The following is a 12422-nucleotide window of genomic DNA, read 5'->3' on the forward strand; positions in this document are numbered from 1 at the left end:
TCTCTCTCTCTCTCTCTCTCTCTCTCTCTCTCTCTCTCTCTCTCTAGAAGAATCCCAAACTGCGATTTCCCGCCTTTATTTCCCGCCCTCTAGTCTTGGGTAGTGCCATAGCCTCTGTACCATGGCCTTCCACTGTCTTGGATCAGAGTTCTCTTGCTTGAGGGTATACAATGGCACGCTGTACTATCTTATATCTCCTCCTTTTATTTGAAGTTTTTTTTATACTTTATATATGAAATATTTATTTTAATGTCATTACTGTTCTTGAAATAATTTATTTTAATTATTCATTACTTCTCTTGTATAGTTTTATTTCCTTGTTCCCTTTCCTCACTGGGCTATTTTTACTTGTTTAAGCAATTGGGCTTATAGCATCCTGCTTTTCCAACTAGGGTTTGTAGCTTGGCTTGTAGTAATAATGATGATAATAATGTGAGGGAGTATTGACGCAAAGGGCCTCAGTTAGATTTCGCCAGTCGTTAGATAATATAAATATATATATATATATATATATATATGTATGTATATATATATATATATATATATATATTTGTCAATTTTTATGATTTTTGTTCTTACACCCTTCTCCTAGCAATGCTGAGAGAGAGGAGAGAGAGAGAGAGAGAGAGAGAGATTTCCAGCTATCGGTTATGTCTTGAAGTTTATTCTTTCCTATTAGTCTCTCTCTCTCTCTCTCTCTCTCTCTCTCAACACAGATTCGACTGAAGAAATCTCTAGAAATATAAATACACCGAAAACGTTGGCCAGCACTTAATACTATCATTATTACAAGCCAAGCTACAACCCTAGTTGGGAAAACCAGGAAGCTATAAGCTCAAGGGCCCCAACAGGGAAAAAATAGCCCAATGAAGAAAGTAACCAATGAAATAAATAAACAACAAGAGAGGTGATATTCAAAATATATTGAGACTAGTAGCAGCGTGGAAATAGATGTGTCCTATATAATAATAGTATAAACTAAGAAGAGAGAGACTTATGTCCGCCTGTTCAACTTAAAAACATTCGCTACAAGTTTGAACTTTCGAAGTTCAACCGATTCAGCTGCAAAGTTAGGAAGAACATTTTACTACCATGCAATACATGCAATGTATTATAATCGGTAGCATATTAATATGTGTCATTTGCAGGCTTAACAAATAATTAAAACTTGACCGCCAAAATTGAAACGCCATCAACCGTCATCGGTTTAATCTCGCCCTCTTACTCACCAACACACGCACACACGGTTACACCATCTGATTTCGCGCTTTTATTATTATTATTATTATTATTATTATTATTATTATTATTATTATTATTACTTGCTAAGCTACAACCCTAGTTGGAAAAGCTGGATGCTATAAGCCCAGGGCCCCAACAAGGAAAGTAGTCCAGTGAGGAAAGGAAAGATTAAACAATTTAAGAACAGTAACATTAAAATGAATATTTCCTACATAAACTATAAAAACTTTAACAAAACAAGAGGAAGAGAAATTATATATAAATTAGTGTCCCCGAGTTTACCCTCAAGCAAGAGATTTCTAACCCAAGACAATGGAAGACCATAGTACAGAGGCTATGGAACTACCCAAGACTAGAGAACAATGGTTTGATAAAATATATAGCATATTGCCACATAGAATATGACGTAATCATATTCATTTATTACTATCTTAGAATTCCAATATTCACATGATATTTTGTAGTACGAAAAAGATGTTTAGTTGTTATAATAGTATTTTATATATCTATATATATATATATATATATATATATATATATTAGAAACAAATACTAATAAACATAGATTAACAATAGAAAAAAAGTTGGAGGAACCAGTCAAGGAAATTGGCGGGAAGTTGCATGGCCTTGTGTGTGTGTGTGATGGCGTTTCAATTTCAGCGGTCAATCTGTACTTATTTGTTGAATGTGTAAATGTCCTGTTTTTTATTGAGAGAGAGAGAGAGAGAGAGAGAGAGAGAGAGAGAGAGAGAGAGAGAGAGAGTTATTATTTTTACTTCAAAATCACTCGGACTGGAAACCCTCTTTGTTCTTCCTCTGAATTGAGCGATATTCTCATATTATTTTCGTCCGGTCGAATGAGTAATTCTCTTCTGAATTGAGCGATAGTTTCATATTACTTCGTCCTTTGGAATGAGTTGAACGCTTAAGGAAAGATATTGGCTCCAAGTTGCATGATATGGCAATTGGATGTTAGTGATTTATCTATATATATATATATATATATATATATATATATAATTTCAGTATATTATATTTTAAGTTTTTATGTGGCGAAGTCAACAGAACATCATCTCGGGAGTTTCATGATCAAACGATTCGAATATAGAACGAAACTTTCTGGGAAACAGCGGATTCAAATATAGCATTTCGTTGTGATTCGATTTTTTCTTTTCATTTCGTTTTTAAAGAACGTGGTTTTGAAAACAATTTTCCTTCGTTGTTTTAAAGGTTTAAAGTCACTCATGAATGGCAGAGGCAAGGGACAGTGCCATTGCCCTATCGAGCAGGACAATGCCCAAGAGACTGACCTGATATAACATAAGATCAGCGGCCAAGCCCACTTTCCCCCCAAGCTAGGGCCAAGGAAGGCCAGACAATGGCTGCTGGTCACTCAGCTGGTAGACCTACAGGCTCCCCCAAAACCCCATCCTTAGCTCACAAGGATGGTGAGGTTGCAGCGACCAAAGGAACTGAATGAAATGAAGCGGGACTCGAACCTCAGTCTGGCGTTCACCAGTCAGGGACGTTACCACATCGGCACACCATAACAGTAGTTAGTATTTTTAGGAATTGCTCTCTCTCTCTCTCTCTCCTCTCTCTCTCTCTCTCTCTCTCTCTCTCAACACAGATTCGACTGAAGAAATCCTTAGCAATATAAATAAACCTTTATTTTCTTATTTCCTTTCCTCACTGGGCTATTTTTCCCTGTTGGAGCCCTTGGGCTTATAGCATCTTGCTTTTCCAACTAGGGTTGTAGCTTGGCTAGTAATAATAATAATAATAATAATAATAATAATAATAATAATAATAATAATAATAATAAAACGTAGGCCAGCACTTAATACTATCATTATTAGAAGCCAAGCTACAACCCTAGTTGGATAACCAGGAAGCTATAAGCTCAAGGGCCCCAACAGGGAAAAAAATAGCCTAATGAAGAAAGTCACCAATGAAATAAATAATCTACGAGAGAGGTGATATTCAAAATGTATTGAGACTAGTGACAACGTTGAAAAAGAGCTGTCATATATAAACTAAGAAGAGACTTGTGTCCTCCTGTTCAACATAAAAACATTCGCTGTCACTGTTAGGAAGATTATTCTACTAACATACAAAACATGCAATGTATTATAATCGGTATCACATTAAAATGTGTCATTTACAGGCTCAACGAATAATTAAAATTTGACCGCCAAAATTGAAACGCCATCAACCGTCATCGGTTTAATCTCGTCCTCTTACCGAGGCCAACCGAGCCACGCCAACACACGCACACACACAGACACACCATCCAATTTCGCGCGCTTTTTATTATTATTATTATTATTATTATCATTATTATTAGAAGCTAAGCTACAACCCTAGTTGGAAAAGTGGGATGCTGTAAGCCCAAAGGCTCCAATAGGAAAAAATAGCCCAGTGAGGAAATGAAACAAGGAAATATTAAATATTTTAAAACCAGTAACATCAAAATACATATTTCCTACATAAACTATAAAAAAAAACTTTAACAAAACAAGAAGAGAAATTAGATAGAATAGTGTGCCCGAGTGTACCCTCAAGCAAGAGAACTCTAACCTTATTATTATTATTATTATTATTATTATTATTATTATTATTATTATCTGCTAGGCTACAACCCTAATAGGAAAAGCAGGATGCTATAAGCCCAACAGGGAAAATAGCCCAGCGACGAAAGGAAACAAGGAAAAATTAAATATTTTAAGAACAGTAACATCAAAATACATATTTCCTACATAAACTATAAAAACTTTAACAAAACAAGAAGAGAAATTATATATAATAGTGTGCCCGAGTGTACCCTCAAGCAAGAGAACTCTAACCCTAGACAGTGGAAAACCATGGTACAGAGGCTATGGCACTACCTAAGACTAGAGAACAATGGTTTGATTTTGGAGTGTCCTTCTCCTAGAAGAGCTGCTTACAATAGCTAAAAGAGTCTCTTTTACCCTTACCAAGAGGAAAGTAGCCACTGAACAATTACAGTATAGAAATTAGTCCCTTGATCGAAGGAGAAGTGTTTAGTAATATCAGAGGAAAGACGGGAATATGTAAAGAATACGCCAGACTATTCGGTATATGTGTTATCATTATTATCATTATCATTATGATGATTATTATTTTTAGAAGCTAAGCTGCAACCCTAGTTGGAAAAGAAAGATGCTACAAGCCCAAAGGCTCCAACTAGGAAAAATAGCCCAGTACGGAAAGGAAACAAGGCAATGAATACATTACAAGAGAAGTAGTATAACCAAAAATAAAATATTTCAAAATATGTAACATTAAATTAGATCTTTCATATATAAACTATTCAATACGTGAACTTGACGTTTATAAAACTAATTACTTTTATCTTCATTTTGATAGAAATAAGCAATAAAAAATATTGTATTGGACTAGTTGGAAAAGCAGGATGCTATAAGCCCAAAGGCTCCAACAGGAAAAATAGCCCAGCGAGGAAAGGAAATAAGGACAAACTACAAGAAGTTCAAGAATAATAACAACATTGAAATAAAATAACACGAGGAGAAGAAACAAGAAAGAAGAGTGTGCCCTGTGCCCGATTGTACCCTCAAGCAAGAGAACTCTAACCCAAGACAGTGGAAGACCATGGTACAGAGGCTATGGAACTACCAAAGATTAGAGAACAATGGTTTGGTTATGGAGTGTCCTTCTCCTAGAAAAGCTGCTTACCACAGCTAGAGTCTCTTGTACCCTTACTAAGAGGAAAGTAGCCACTGAACAATTTTCGTTTGAATAGATTCAAAAGTTTTTGATAAAATCTATAGCATATTGCCACAGAATATTACGTAATCATATTCATTTATTCATATTTTAGAATTACATAAGTCAAGATAATATTTTGTAGTAGTCGTAAAAGATGTTTATTTATTATAATAGTAGTTTAACATTAGGTTCATTATGTATATATATATATATATATATATATAAAAGAAGCAAATACAAATAAATATGGATTAACAATAGAAAAAAAAGTTGGAGGGACCAGTCTAGGAAATTGGCGGGAAGTTGCATGGCCTTGTGTGTGTGTGTGTGTGTGTGTGATGGCGTTTCAATTTCAGCGGTCAATCTGTACTTATTTGATGAATGTGTAAATGTCCTGTTTTTATTGCGATACCAATTATAATACATTACACGTTTTGCATGTGGCTTCGGAGATTCGTTATATATAACCTGTATTACTAGTAGGTTTTAAAAAGAGACCTAGATGTTAGGTGTAGGCTATATTTCGAGTTTCTAAGTTTCTTTTACAAAGCCTCTTTGGGTAGATGTATTGAGAGAGAGAGAGAGAGAGAGAGAGAGAGAGAGAGATTCCATATATTAATCCATCTTCACTGTTATTTCAAAAGCACTCGGACTTGGGAGCCTCTCTTATAGTCTTCATCTGAGTTGAGCGATATTCTCTCATATTATTTCGCCCAATGGATGGATTAATTTACTTCGGAATTGAGCGATAGTTTCATATAGCTTCGCCCTTTGGAATGTTGAAGAATGTTGTGTGCTTCCCAGAGTTCTATGACTGAACATTTATGGTGCTGAGCGAAATTTGGTGAGAAACAACTAAAGGTTTAGTCTGTATTTCCCGTTGTGATAAGACTTTTCCATTTATTTTCGTCTCCTTCCTCTCTCTCTCTCTCTCTCTCTCCTCTCTCTCTCTCTCTCTCTCTCTCTCCTCAATGTTCCGGTTAATGAAACAAGAATCCCAAACTGCGATTTCCCGCCTTTATTTCCCACCCTCCAGTCTTGGGTAGTGCCATAGCCTCTGTACCATGGCCTTCCACTGTCTTGGAATAGAGTTCTCTTGCTTGAGGGTATACAATGGCACGCTGTACTATCTTATATCTCCTCCTTTTATTTGAAGTTTTCTTTATACTTTGTATATGAAATATTTATTTTAATGTCGTTACTGTTCTTGAAATAATTTATTTTAACTATTCATTACTTCTCATGTATAGTTTATTTCCTTATATCCTTTCCTCACTGGGCTATTTTTTTTTTTTTTTGTTTAAGTCATTGTGCTTATAGCATCCTGCTTTTCCAACTAGGGTTGTAGTTTAGCAAGTAATAATAATAATAATAATAATGATAATAATAATAATAATAATAATAATAATAATAATAATAAAACTTTGGCCAGCACTTAACATTACCGTTATTAGAAGCCAAGCTACAACCCTAGTTGGAAAACCAGGAAGCTACAAGCCCAAGGACCCCAACAGGGAAAAAATAGCCCAATGAAGAAAGGAACCAATGAAATAAATAAACAACAAGAGAGGTGATATTCAAAATGTATTGAGACTAGTGACAACGTTGAAAAAGAGTTGTCATATATAAACTAAGAAGAGATTTGTGTCCGCCTGTTCAACATAAAAACATTCGCTGTCACAGTTAAGAAGATTATTCTACTAACATACAAAACATGCAGTGTATTATAATCGGTATCACATTAAAATGTGTCATTTACTGGCTCAACCAATAATTAAAATTTGACCGCCAAAATTGAAACGCCATCAACCGTCATCGGTTTAATCTCTCGCCCTCTCACCGAGCCATACCAACACACGAACACACAGACACATGATCCAACTTCGCGCTTTTATTATTATTATCATTATTATTATTATTATTATTATTATTATTACTTAGTTAGAAAAGCAGGATGTCAACAGGAAAAGTAGCCCAGTGAGGAAAGGAAACAAGGAAAAATTAAATATTTTAAGAACAGTAACATTAAAATACATATTTCCTACATAAACTATATAAAAAAACTAACAAAACAAGAAGAGAAATTATAAATAGAATAGTGTGCCCGAGTGTACCCTCAAGTAAGAGAACTCTAACCCTAGACAGTGGAAGACCATGGTACAGAGGCTATGGCACTACCTAAGACTAGAGAACAATGGTTTGATTTTGGAGTGTCCTTCTCCTAGAAGAGCTGTTTACAATAGCTAAAAGAGTTTCTTTTACCCTTACCAAGAGGAAAGTAGTCACTGAACAATTACAATACAGAAATTAGTCCCTTGATCGAAGAAGTGTTTGGTAATATCAGTGTTGTCAGGTGTAAGAGGAAAGACGAGAATATGTAAAGAATACGCCAGACTATTCGATTCGTTGTATGTTATTATTATTATTATTATTATTATTATTATTATTATTATTATTATTATTATTGTTGTTGTTGTTATTGTTATTATTATTATTAGAAGCTAAGCTACAACCCTAGTTGGAAAAGAAAGATGCTATAAGCCTAAAGGCTCCAACAGGAAAAATAGCCCAGTACGGAAAGGAAACAAGGAAATGAATACATTACAAGAGAAGTAATATATCCAAAAATAAAATATTTCAAAATATGTAACATTAAATTAGATCTTTCATATAAAAACTATTCAATACATGAAGTTGACCAATTTACCCGGTTATGAAATAAGATTTCCATTCGTGTTTCGTTTATAAAATTAATTACTTGTATCTCAATTTTGATAGAATAAGCGATAGAAAATATTGTATTGTATTCATATTTCTAAGGATTTCTTCAGTCCAGGAGAGAGAGAGAGAGAGAGAGAGAGAGAGAGAGAGAGAGAGAGAGAGAGAGAGATGAACTTCAGCCCATAATAACTGATAGCTGGATCTCTCTCCCACACAGATTCGACTGAAGAAATCTTCAGAAATATAAATACACCGAAAACGTTGGCCTGCACTTAATACTATCATTATTACAAGCCAAGCTACAACCTTAGTTGGAAAACCAGGAAGCTATAAGCTCAGGGGCCCCAACAGGAAAAAATAGCCCAATGAAGAAAGCAACCAAAGAAATCAATAAACTACAAGAGAGGCGATATTCAAAATATATTAAGACTAAGTAGTAGGTTGGCAAGGGCACCAGCAGCCCGTTGAGAGACTACCGTTTGAGAGTTATGGGGTCCTTTGACTGGTCAGACAGTAATACAATGAATTCTTCTCTCTGGTTACTGTTCTTTCCCTTTACCTACACAGACACCGAATAGTCTGGCCTATTCTCTACAGAGTCTCCTCTGTCCTCATACGCCTGACAACACTTAAGTTACCAAACAATTCTTCTTACTGCACTCTAATTGTTCAGTGGTTACTTTCCTCTTTGTGAGGGTAGAAGAGGCTCTTTAGTTATGGTAAGCAGCTCTTCTAGGAGAGGGACACTCCAAAATCAAACCATTGTTCTCTAGTCTTGGGTACTGCCATAGCCTCTGTACCATGGTCTTACACTGCTTTGGGTTAGAGTTCTCTTGCTTGAGGGTACACTTGGGCGCACTGTTCTATCTAGTTTCTCTTCTTATTGTTTGTTAAAGTTTTTATAGTTTGTATAGGATATATTTATTCCAATATTGTTACTATTCTTGAAATATTTTATTTTTCCTTGTTTCCTTTCCTCACTGAGCTATTTTCCTTGTTTAAGCCCTTGGGCTTATAGCATCCTACTTTTCCAACTAGGGTTGTAGCTTAGCAAGTAATAATAATAATTATTATGTCCGCCTGTTCAACATAAAAACATTTGTTGCAAGTTTGAACTTTCGAAGTTCCACCGATTCATTTTACCAACATGCAATACTTGCGATGTATTATAATCGGTATCACATTAAAATGTGTTATTTACAGGCTCAACAAATAATTAAAATTTGACCACAAAAATTGAAACGCCATCAACCGTCATCGGTTTGATCTCGGCCTCTTACTGAGCCACACACCATCCAATTTCGCGCGCTTTTTATTATTATTATTATTATTATTATTATTATTATTATTATTATTATTATTATTATTATTATTATTATTAGAAGCTAAGCTACAACCCTAGTGGGAAAAGAAAGATGCTACAATCCCAAAGGCTCCAACAGGAAAAATAGCCCAGTGAGGAAAGGACATAAGGACAAACTACAAGAAGTTTAAGAACAATAACAACATTGAAATAAAATAACACGAGGAAGAGAAACAAGAAAGAAGAGTGTTAGCCCGAGTGTACCCTCAAGCAAGAGATCTCTAACCCAAGACAATGGAAGACTATAGTACAGAGGCTATGACACTACCCAAGACTAGAGTACAATGGTTTGATAAAATATATAGGCTAGCATATTGCCACATAGAATATTACGTAATCATATTCATTTATTCATATTTTAGAATTACTTAATTCAAGACAATATTTTGTAGTAGTCGAAAAAGATGTTTAGTTGTTATAATAGTATTTTATATATCTATCTATCTATCTATCTATCTATCTATATATATATATATATATATATATATATATATATATATATATATATATATATATATATATATATATATATATATATATATATATAAGAAGCAAATACTAACAAATATGGATTAACATTAGAAAAAAAGTTGGAGGGACCAGTCTAGGAAATTGGCTTTAAGTTGCATGGCCTTGTGTGTGTGTATGTTGTGTGTGTGTGTATGTGTTTGTGTGTGTGTGTGTGTGTGTGTGTGATGGCGTTTCAATTTCAGCGGTCAATCTGTACTTATTTGTTGAATGTGGAAATGTCCCGTTTTTTATTGCGATAACAATTATAATACATTACACGTTTTGTATGTGGCTTCTGAAATTCATTATATATATAACCTGAAATAGGTTTTAAAAGAGACGAGAGAGAGAGAGAGAGAGAGAGAGAGGAGAGAGAGAGAGAGAGAGAGAGAGAGAGAGAGAGAGAGAGAGTTATTATTATTATTTTTACTTCAAAAAACACTTGGACTGGGAGCCCTCTCTTGTTCTTCCTCTGAATTGAGCGATATTCTCATATTATTTCGTCCGGTCCAGCGAGTAATTTTCCTCTGAATTGAGCGATATTTTCATATTGCTTCGTCCCTGGAACATACATTTCTTTACATTACTAATATAATATATGTGGGTACCCCAAGTTGAAAATGAATTTGCAACATTCTAAAAGAGGAAAACCTTGATTTATTTCTTACTTTTTAATTTGCTCTTCGTTATCGTTTGTTCTAAATAATTATTTTCTTTTTTATAATGGGAATATTGTTAGTAGTCCACTACAGAACAAAGGCCTCAGACATGACTTTCTACTTGAGTCTGACTATGGCCCATCTATGCCAGTCCACGCCCGCAAGCTTTCTTAGTTCGTCAATCCATTGTCTTCTATGCTTTTACCTGCTTCTCTCTCTCTCTCTCTCTCTCTCTCTCTCTCTCTCTCTCTCTCTGTAGACCTTGTGACGTTCTCTCTCTCTCTCTCTCTCTCTCTCTCTCTCTCTCTCTCTCTCTCTCTCTCTCTCTCTCTCTCTGTAGACCTCGTGGCATAGTGGTATAGTTTATATATGAGAGATTTCATTTGAATTCTGTTGCGGTTCTTAAAATGCTTTATTCTAATTGTTCATAACTTCTCTTGTAGTTTATTTCTTTCCTTTTTTCCTTTCCTCACTGGGCTATTTTTCCTTGTTGGAGACCTTGGGCTTATAGCATCTGTTTCTGTAAGCCCAGGGGCTCCAACAGGGAAAATAGTCCAGTGAAGAAAGGAAACAAGGAAAAATAAGATAATCTAAGAAAAGTAACAACGTTAAAATAGATCTTCCGATTATAGACTATAAAAACTTATACATCCAACTATAGTGTAGGAAATAAAGCGAATAAAACTATGTATAGTATCTCTGTAACCAAGTAAAGTAAAGGAAATAAGTAATAAAACTACATATACATCTATTGACCACAGCCAAACCGTTTCATGCTTTGGACTTGTTTCTTTGCAAAGCGCGTTTAGCGTTAATAGATATATCTCCTTAATTCCAGAGGTTAAAATACTAAAAATACTTGATATCTTAACATGAGAAAAAATTCAAGTACTCACAGATTCAAATAAAAAAACATGACAGCTATTTAGGTCGTTGCTTAGGTCTACTTGACAAAGACCTAAATGATATCATTCATTCGAGCTAAATTACCAAAAGATCAACCGTAGACAAAAAATGTATTCAAATTGGTTTGAAAACCATTGCAAACTTTATTTTGAAAGAGAATAAACCGCTTCGAATGGGAATAAACATGATAAGTGGAGAGAATTAAAGATTGTACAATTTACTTTATATCATTATTACCTAACTTTAGAGATATTAACCTTTAGCCATATTATTATTATTACTATTATTATTACTATCCAAGCTACAACCCTAGTTGGAAAAGCAAGATGCTATAAGCCCAGGGTTCCAACAGGGAAAAATAGCCCAGTGAGGAAAGGAAATAAGGAAAAGAATCAAGCCATTGATGTGCGGAGCATACACACGTCTCCATCGTGAATGTATAATGTTGTACACAGTTATGTAAAATGTAAATATATTAACAACTGTAAGTTTGAGGAGGGTATAACAATCAACATACACATCATATATATATATATATATATATATATATATATATATATATATATATATAATATATATATATATATATATATATATACCTTTCTGGGTGGTGATACCTTGACGTAGAGAAAAGGTTTGCCTATCAATATGATCAGCAAAGCTGTAAGGCTACTATTTAGGGCCACCCATACTAGGTTGGTTTGCTGAGAACGATCAGACCAAAGTCTCCTACCATCACCAATTTGCAGTGGCCAGCGTGGTGGTGAAAAAGGACATGTCTGAGGCCGTTGTCCTGCAGTGGTCTAGAAACGGCTGCATTTGATGCTGTTTAATAAAATTCATAAATACAGTTCGATTTGCTTGTTCTTATTTTGTAATTGGAGAGAGAGAGAGAGAGAGAGAGAGAGAGAGAGAGAGAGAGAGAGAGAGAGAGAGAGAGAGAGAGAGAGAGAGAGAGAGAGAGAGAGAGCCTCTCTTATGTTCTTCATCTGAGTTGAGCGATATTTTCATATTATTTCGCCCAAAAGATCACATAATTTTCTCCGGAATTGAGCGATAGTTTCATATAGTTTCGCCCTTTAGAATGTTGAAGAATGTTCAGTGCTTCCCAGAGTTCTATGACTGAACATTTATGGCTTTGAGCGAAACATTGTGAGAAACAACTGAAGGTTTAGTCAGTATTTCCCGTTGTGATAAGACTTTTTTTATTTATTTTCGTCTAAGAGGTTTCATTTCCCGCCCTCCTCCCGCTTCGGTCAATTGGCCTTGAC

Source organism: Palaemon carinicauda, unplaced genomic scaffold (assembly GCF_036898095.1).
Source record: "Palaemon carinicauda isolate YSFRI2023 unplaced genomic scaffold, ASM3689809v2 scaffold1017, whole genome shotgun sequence".
NCBI classification, from domain to species: Eukaryota; Metazoa; Arthropoda; class Malacostraca; order Decapoda; family Palaemonidae; genus Palaemon; species Palaemon carinicauda.